This window comes from Nannobrachium achirus (genome assembly GCF_963921795.1).
Source record: "Nannobrachium achirus genome assembly, chromosome: 7".
Classification (NCBI taxonomy): domain Eukaryota; kingdom Metazoa; phylum Chordata; class Actinopteri; order Myctophiformes; family Myctophidae; genus Nannobrachium; species Nannobrachium achirus.
The window spans coordinates 48,571,166-48,580,788 of NC_137816.1; positions in this window are offsets into that span (position 1 = coordinate 48,571,166).

Sequence of the window (9,623 nt, forward strand, 5' to 3'; positions counted from 1 at the left end):
TATGTCATGCCCATCTCTAGACAGTGCACCAGGCCCAAAAGAAGCACCCTACTGACCACATGCACTCCAGTGAGGACAGCTTCAGGCCTGTCTCCAAGGAAAAAACCAAACTCCGCTTCAGTCTGGAGATGAAGAGAGAGGAAGACCTGCTGGTTGAGGAGGACAGATGGAGAGGACAAGAGGAGGTTTGCCAGATTGTGGATGTGGAGAACAGGAAGGAGGGGGACTTCCTCATCGTGACCCTGAGGAAGACCAGCATCTCTGTGGTGAAGGGGCGAGGCCCTTCTTCAGGACACCCCTGTCATGTGTGTACTGGCTCTGAATGTGCCTATAACGACGTTATCATGGTGTCAGAGACCAGCTCAGTGACCCTGGGTAATGAAGCTACTCTTTACAGCTCAAACCATCCAATATTTTCAAACAGTGGTGGAAAAACTATAAGTCTATCTGTATACTGCAATACCTACTAACCTACAGTTTGGTTGTCCTTTCAGTACCAAAAGGAGGATCTGGCAGTTTAAAGTGTGAAAAACAGAAGGACATAACCATTGAACATGTCGTCACTCAACAATACCTAAGCAGCCTCTGCTTACAGCAGCAGCAACCCTGTGTGTCACCAGATCCTGGTTAGTAGCCACATGTTGACATGACACTAGTAATGTATCAACTCAAGTCTCACATACATGATTTAAAATCCATTCACTGTTGCCATGTTGTCGGAAGTTACTAGAATTCAAATATTTCCTTTCATACATCATTAGATGTATGAAAAAATGTGTGACATGTATTGGATGTACTGTATGAATGTGTAACAGTTTCTCTTTTACCTGTATTTTATTGCTAATTTCACAATTAACTCTCTATGGGTTTATGCTCATGACTTTTGTCTTTTCTTCCTGTCGAAGACAACATCACCATATATTACTACAAGTCAGACGACTCTCTTCAGAAACCATTCAAAGGAATTCCAGTCGTCCTGAATTTCACTGACTCCAACTGCTTCCTCAAGTGTTCCAGGGATGGAGAGAGGGTGCTCTTACGTGTGGAGGTACATGGAGTAAATACAATCAAATACATTTTAATCAACTTCAATGTGTCAGTTGAACATGGATTACAGGCATTGGCAAATTTACAGCGTAGGCCTGTCACGATTACAAATTGATGAAAATGTTTCAACATTTTTTCAACATACGATTATGACGATTAAGCAAAAATAATTGTGTTTATCTCAATGTAAATGGTAAATGGTGCATTTATATAGCGCTTTTATCCAAGGCGCTTTACATAGATTGTGCATTACATTCACCCATTCACGCACACATTCATACACCGGTGGCGGAGGAAACCATGCAAGGCACCAACCTGCTCACCGGGAGCAACTAGGGGTTCAGAGTCTTGCTCAAGGACTTTAACTCACAACATTAACTCAGGGGGAGCACGGATTCGAACTGGGAACCCTGCGGGAATCCTTCGTGCTCTAATAACAGTTTCTCTACCCCTGAGCTATGCCGCCCCTATAATGTAATAGGCTTATTGTGACAGGCCTATTTACAGGGTCACTGTTTACAGGACACTTTTTCTAATGGAATACATTCTCTCTGTATATGTTGTTTGTTGTTGTTGTTTGTAGGCCTGCAACAAGCATTGCCTGAAGCAGATCTCTAAGAGCGACGCCAGCGCCCTGTCGTTTGTCTTCTACATGAAGTCCACCAGCGACCTCCAGCGACGCTTCGAATCCGCCGTCTGCCCTGGATGGTTCATTCACATCGTCACAGATGCAATCTCAGATAATTCTTTCACTGACTCATTTCCGGTGTCAGTCAAACAAGAGAACACACAGGCGGATGACTCCGGCTTCTTCTTCATCATTCATTGATGATGAAGATGATGATGATGATGATGATGGGTCAACATTGGGGCTGGGCGATAATATCATTTAACAAATTACCTCAATATTAACATTGGGACGATAATAATTTATTATGGCGATGATATATCATAAAAAGATATTGTCAAAAATAGCAGTCACATTGTGACTTGTTAATAGGCTATTTCTGCATTTTTTGACAATTTGTGACAATGTGATTAAATCAAGAAAATACAACACTTTTGATATCCAAATACACCGAAAATATCCAATCTCATATCACAATATCAACATCATACCGGTATGGATATATTGCCCAGCTCTGGTCAAGTTCTCAGGTTGCATCCAGACCTGTAAGCTAAACTTTGAAATATTTTCTATGATATAAATGCATTTTTTTTAAACAAAAGGAAGAGACGTGACACTCTCTCAAGAGGAAATTAATTATTCACTAATAAAAATGACATTTCAGTCTCCTACATTGCTCCTTTAATGTATGTTTCTTAAATGCTGTGCACCATCTGATGTTTTTCCTAAAAAATGATTTAGAAAGTTGATATGCACTATGGAATTATATGGTCAAATAATTCTAGGGCTCCTTGACATTTAAAAGTTTGAGAACCACTGATCATAGAAACGTTTTTCTGAAAACAATTAGGATTTCAAAGACATGTTCCGATCTCAGATAACCTGCAATGTAATTGCATGATTTGTAATTGTGTCAAGATGTGAGTCATGTGACATAATGAGCGTCTCCATTTGCCGTTGATCATCAAGTGATCGATCTGGTTCTGGTCCTTCCCATTTGGTGAGAGCCATGTCAGCTTGTGGATGTTCTTGTGGGTAAAAACAGAGTGCCTCCAATAACCATGTTGTTTGCTAGACAGAATGAAGCTAATCGCTCACCATTGTTGTTCATTACTCCACATCCATGTTTGCCCATTGCTCTCTCATAGTTGGTGTTATCACTGCCCACCTTGGCATTCAGGTCGCCGCTGACTATAAGGAGATCTTGAGCAGGTGCTCTGGACTTCAGATTGGAGGATGTCATAGAAAAGGTCCTTTTCCTCTTCTTTGGCGTCATTGGTGGGAGAATAGCTTTGAATAACTGTAAGTTTGTTACTGTATGTTGTCCCTTGAATCTGTCTGTTATTATTCTATTGTTGACAATGAGTGATATCTCTACACCAGGGGTCTTCAACGTTTTCAGGCCAAGGACCCCTTAGTTGAGAGAGAGATGAAGCAGGGACCCCCACAACCTTTTCAGAGATTCCATAGTTTCATCGTTTGACAGCACGATCAACAGTGTATTTTGGATTCATGTCAATTTGTGTTTTCAGACATTTAACCACTTGAACCTCAATACAACTTGACCTTTCACTCTGTACTTAGTCTGCTCTTTTTACCCTCTACACCACACCTCGTTGCCGAAAATAGCTGATCTACAAGCTCACAGCGCCTCGCAGTGCGAGGCGTTGTGAGCTTGGGTAAAGTTCTCAGAATATGGACACTAGGGTTCAAGTGGTTAACCTCTTGAACCCCATTGCCCCCGCCGGCGGGGGCAAAAGGTGTTGACCTCTGAACAGCTGTCAATAAATGTCAATAAATCAATAGAGACCAAATAAAAGTACAATTTCATTGTTGATTATTGTTACAGTGGTCCTACAGTATAGTAATCAGCTGCCATTGTACTTTTCATCCATACATTACTCATATTACAGTATTATTACTACTTATTGTTACTCGTTTTTATCATTTTTCACCCTATACTTTAACATTACTAATATTACAGCACTACTCTCACTAAAACATCTGTAGAGTTTACATAGTTTGGAATATATTCATACAATTTTGCCTATCAATTGATGACACCTTGGTGAACAATTTCTCTATTCAATATTTATGTTTTCAATGAGGTCTTGAGGCTCATTCACTATTCAGAAGGCAAATTTTCCATAGGCGGAGGTCTTTTTCAATCCTCTTTTCCTAGCTAAATAATCACAGCAGGACAATTTGGTAAGAGAAATGTGATGTTTTACACTGCATTTGTGAATTTTCAGGGGTTAGCTGACATTTGGTGGGACAAGATTAGCCACAATCATTGTAGTTTTGTGTCCACAACTGTTCCAATTTGGGCATACATTTTAGGCGGATTTTTCCCCTGGACCCCCCTGGGGCTTAAAAAAAGATTGTTTTTATCACTCAAAGATTTGGAGGACCCCTGTAGTAACTCTGAGGACCCCCTAGGGGTCACGGACCCCCTGTTGAAGACCCTTGCTCTACACCATTTTGGAGAATGATGGCAACCCCTTCATGGTGCCGGGCATCGTCTCGCTCAGAGTATACAGTAGGATTGTTTCGCCAGTGTTTGTTTTGATTGATCCTGAATCGGTCCATCTCGCTTCGCTTATCCCAAGCCAGGATGTTAAGTTTGTAGCGTCTCATTTTAATGGTGATCTGTGCCAACCTCCTAGCTTCAAACACGGTTTGAACGTTCCAGAAGCCAAACTTTAGTTTGGTTTTGGTGTTCAGGAACCACTCTTTGGCGCCACCAACTTCCCATGGGCTTTCATTGGAGGCGATCATATGAGCTTGATACTCGCATGGGCCTTCACATCCACGTGTTGAGGTTTCGTTTGTTGCCGTTTCCGTAGTAATAGTATTTTACAGAATAGGGTTAACTAGCCCTGTGTTCAACCGCTGACCATTGCTGGCCATTGGAAGTGTGTGGAGTTGGTTTGTTAATCCTCTCCCCTAAACCTAATGCCCTCCAGGTACCAGGTGTGTGTGTGTGTGTGTGTGTGTGTGTGTGTGTGTGTGTGCGCGTGTGTGCGTGCGTGCGTGCGTGCGTGCGTGCGTGTGTGTGTGAGTGAGTTCTGTTTTCTCACAATGCAAAGTAGTGTCCTTGTAAACACAATGCCACCACACCAGGACAAAAACACATCCTCTTCTGCTTCAAGTTCTCCGATGATCACATTCACTTCCTCATTTGTAAACCTGTCAGTGCAAGCAAACATTGGACCCTTTAAAAGACCCCCGCTAGCAGCAGACCACACAGACAACACCATGGATAGCAAGGTGGGTGATGACTTCAATGCAATTCCTTAGTTGTAAGGTAAAATGTACAGTAAAAAATATTAAATATTTTTTATTATTCCTGTTGTTGTTGATGTTGTCGTAGTTATAGGGTTAGGTTAATTTTGTTGTTCTGTACTTAACAAAAAAACATCGCATGGATGCACCTGCATGGGACGTATCCTCAGTGATGTAGCCCAAGCTCATCATGGTTTTGGGCCTCACAACATCATACCCCTCACTTGGGTGACCCAGCCGGGGTTGATCAAGTCCCGATTACGTCCCAGTAGCTACCCACGATCAGTCCCATTAGGGAAAGACAGGATCATTCACTCCACCACTCCGGAACTACTCTGCCGAGACTGGGAGAGGAAATCTGGCGCATGGAAGAACTAGGCTCTGTGGATTGACACCTGTCCGGCCCCCTCCTACGACTCACCAGGTCCACTCCTGCTCTCACCCGGTCCAGGACCTGTGACTCCAGAGCCAGACATTTCACTCAGGAGTGGTGGATTCTTGAGCTGCAATGGTACTGCAGGCTCCACCTAGGCAACAGTGGTGCTGCAGGCTCCACTTGCGGCTTGAATGTCCCCTCCTAAAGGCCTAACCGTGGGTTTGTTGGGCTTCTTCCTCACGGGAGTGTAGTGTTTATTTATTTATTTGTTTTGTTTTGTTTTTCAGTTTTGGGGGTATTTGAGGTGCTACTTACATTAAAGGTGTATTCAGTGATAATGAAAGTGGCCGGGGGTCATCTTGTCACAGCATGGACTTTTCTTTTTTTTTTTTCGTTTTTTATAGATTTTCTACACCATTATAATGTTCTCGTTTTGATCATTAGACCCAATCACTGAATATCGGTAGGCCTACGTCTCCAACTTCAAGATATGTATGATACTGATTTACTACGAGACTGTGGCATTTTATGAGTTCAGTAGTTTACAATCTAGGCATTTAGCAGACGTTCTTAATTCAGAGCGACTGTGGTTCTCAAAACCTTTATTTTGACCATCATAACTAAACATCATAACATAACTACGGCCATACTCTACCCTGATTGGTCGAGAACTGTCTGGCCAACTCTGAAAACGGAATCTAGCTATGCTCGCAACACGGGCCATGGTGGAAGTCCTTATATGGTCAGCACACATTCTAATGAGGAGAATGAATGGAAAATGTACCAATTATATTTTTATTTGAATGAAATACAATCACTGAATATACCTTTAATACCGCTGCTTATAAAGAATCTACTCAGCCCTTGTATGGTTCTTTAAATCAGTGGTTTTCAAACTTTAGCCTGTGACCCACAAGAGAAATTAGATGCCTGGGACCCAAACGTGTCGCTTCATACCGTGCTGTGAGCTTGTAGATCATTTTAAACATTTGTTTTCTAATTGATAGAATTTCTTATATTTTTCCTTTATTTACTTAGAAAAAATCATAGCTTTTTGGGGAATGTTTTTATTTTTTTGTGTTTGGGAAAGAGTGTTTAGAGGTTCTTCAGATTAGTATTGGCACTTTCCTTTAAGGTCCTACAAAGAACATTTACGAAGTGCTATGTAGCACCAAAAGAAGATTCCCTATCATTAACGAGCCAAAGAACCATTTTTAGTAATATTTAGAATTTATTGTGCCCATATCCCTTACACTTGAATGCAATGTGTCAATATGAATTGTTTACAATGTTTTGCTCTTTCCCATTTGCCAGGGTTCAGTGGTAAAGGGAGGTTTGTCTATCAAACACCAGCTCCATGAAGGCAAGCACCAGTATGAGGTGGAGAATTCTTTCAAATTCAAGAAAGCAAATGGAGGAGAAGGAGGATTCGCCAGGTACTGTGAACCTCTAAGCCAATTAGTATCACTCATCTGTGTTTGTTTTGTGATCATTCATATTGTAGTTTGTAGTTGCATGGCAAGCACTCTTAAATCCTCTGGGTTATTTTCTTAGCTTTTTAAATAAATAAATCCAGAAATCCACAGAACATTCATCCATTCATTCTCTGTCATTGGCTTTCTATTCATCCTTAAAGACATGTATGTTCTGTTTGTCCTATAGGAAGGGAGACAAGCTTTTACTGCTTAATGGTGTCAACCTACAGGAGCTCACGCCTGAGGAGTTTGCACTTATGCTCACCAAGGGAAATCCAATGCTGGTGAATATATGGGCTTTTTACAAAGCCAAATACAAAACAAGGTAGTCCGCACTCACTTTTCGTTGCTCCAATTTTTATTTAGCAAGCAGCAAGTAAAATAGACGTTTCGACCGTGAGGTCTTCTTCAGTATAGCAGGAAACAGGAAACAATGTATTTTTTTATACAATTGTGACACTGACAATCATTAGCCCCACCTGGTGTGCTGGAGCACGTATCAGTGTAGACATGATTTAGAACAAGATTCACAAAAATTACATGATTACATACAGTAGTATTGTTTTTTTCTTTTTTCTTTTTTTATAAAAATACAAAATTAAAAACACTTCTCCAAGGAATTCAGATCCTAACTTGATTTCAACCTTCATGTTGATCAAATCACAGAAATGTACATAGACAGACTATAATCATAGACCCTCTGTTTTACAAAAAGGGCCTGATATCGAAGTCTTCGTTCAAGCCTACAGGTGCCATTGTTTTCCGGAGGATCTGCAGTACAGAGAAGTCATTTCAGGAACAGACAGAGACTTTGAAAAATATGTTTACAACCAGAGGGTACACACAGGACATTGTAGACAAAGCAGCTGAGAAAGTTAGTCTGAAGACTCAAGATGAGTGCTTGCAGACTAATAAAAAAGAAAATACAGTACAACCAGTGCTATGTGTGACACAATACTCACCTCTTGGTAACTTTTTTAAAAAAACTATAAAAAAACATTGGCATCTGCTGAGTTCGGATCCAACACTAGATAAATCGTTTCAGGTACCCCCCCGTCTAGTGTATAGGAGGGCACCCAATATTAGAGACATTGTGGTGAAGTCTGACTTGCCGCCCAAGAAAATGCATACCTTCTTAGATGATTTACCTGATGGGAACAGACGCTGTGGCTCTTGTGCCCAGTGTCACTTTACAGAAAAATGTAACTTCTTTTATCACCCTACTACAGGACAACAGGTTAAAATAAAAGGAAAAATAACCTGCTCAACTACTCATGTTATTTACATGCTCAAGTGTCCCTGTGGAAAAGCTTATGTTGGAAAAACTACACGGGCCTTAAAGACCCGCATTGCGGAACACAGGAGCACTATTCGTAATGGGGACGAGAAAAGTCCAGTAGCGGTACACTTTAAACAGGCAAAGCACAATGTCTCATCTCTAAGATATCTAGGAATTGAACAAGTGCATTATCCAAGACGGGGAGGTGACATAGATAATCTTCTCTTAAAGAGAGAAGTGTGGTGGATTGACTACTTGAAAACAATGGCACCTGTAGGCTTGAACGAAGACTTCGATATCAGGCCCTTTTTGTAAAACAGAGGGTCTATGATTATAGTCTGTCTATGTACATTTCTGTGATTTGATCAACATGAAGGTTGAAATCAAGTTAGGATCTGAATTCCTTGGAGAAGTGTTTTTAATTTTGTATTTTTATAAAAAAAGAAAAAAGAAAAAACAATACTACTGTATGTAATCATGTAATTTTTGTGAATCTTGTTCTAAATCATGTCTACACTGATACGTGCTCCAGCACACCAGGTGGGGCTAATGATTGTCAGTGTCACAATTGTATAAAAAAATACATTGTTTCCTGTTTCCTGCTATACTGAAGAAGACCTCACGGTCGAAACGTCTATTTTACTTGCTGCTTGCTAAATAAAAATTGGAGCAACGAAAAGTGAGTGCGGGCTACCTTGTTTTGTATTTAGTATTACTGCACTGTCAGTTATAGCTCAGCACCGAAGACAGGAGGATGTGCGTTATTTTTTTTCTCTAAATCTTTTTACAAAGCCAACAATTTGAGCATTGTACTTTGTCAAGTAAATGCAACCTTCATTTTGCTATCCAGTATTTATATATAGATCACACTGTGCGTTGTCTTAACGGAAGTGCTTGAATTTGGCGGAAGTGCCGCGTTTAAAGGGAGGTTGCGTCATGCTGTGTAGGTCTGTTTACATCCCCCAGCGAAAATAGATTGTAGCTCTTAACTCACTCTTAATAGGTGTAACATTGTCAGAATCCATGTTTTGTTTGGATACCGTTTATTGCGCAACCAAAGGAGCGGGAGAAATAGAACAGATTTTTTTTTTCCTACCAGGGAATACGTTTTCAGGAACACCGAACTTTGAAAAAAGACAACTTCCTAGGACCGACCTTTCTCTGCCTTATGTCGTGCCCACGCTTTTCTCTTCGCAGATGACTAAGCTGGGCTATGCGAGGTCACCAGAAACACAGTTATGTAATGCTTTGATATTTGGAGAATCTGTAATACCTTTCTGCTATTGTCTCCCCTTCCACTAATAACCGTGTCCCCCATCAATCAATCCATCCATCCATCCATCCATCCATCCATCCATCTCTAGACAGTGCACCAGGCCCAAAAGAAGCACCCTACTGACCACATGCACTCCAGTGAGGACAGCTTCAGGCCTGTCTCCAAGGAAAAAACCAAACTGCGCTTCAGTCTGGAGATGAAGACAGAAGAAGAGCTGCTGATTGAGCAGGACTGCTGGAGGAGTGGACAAGAGGAGG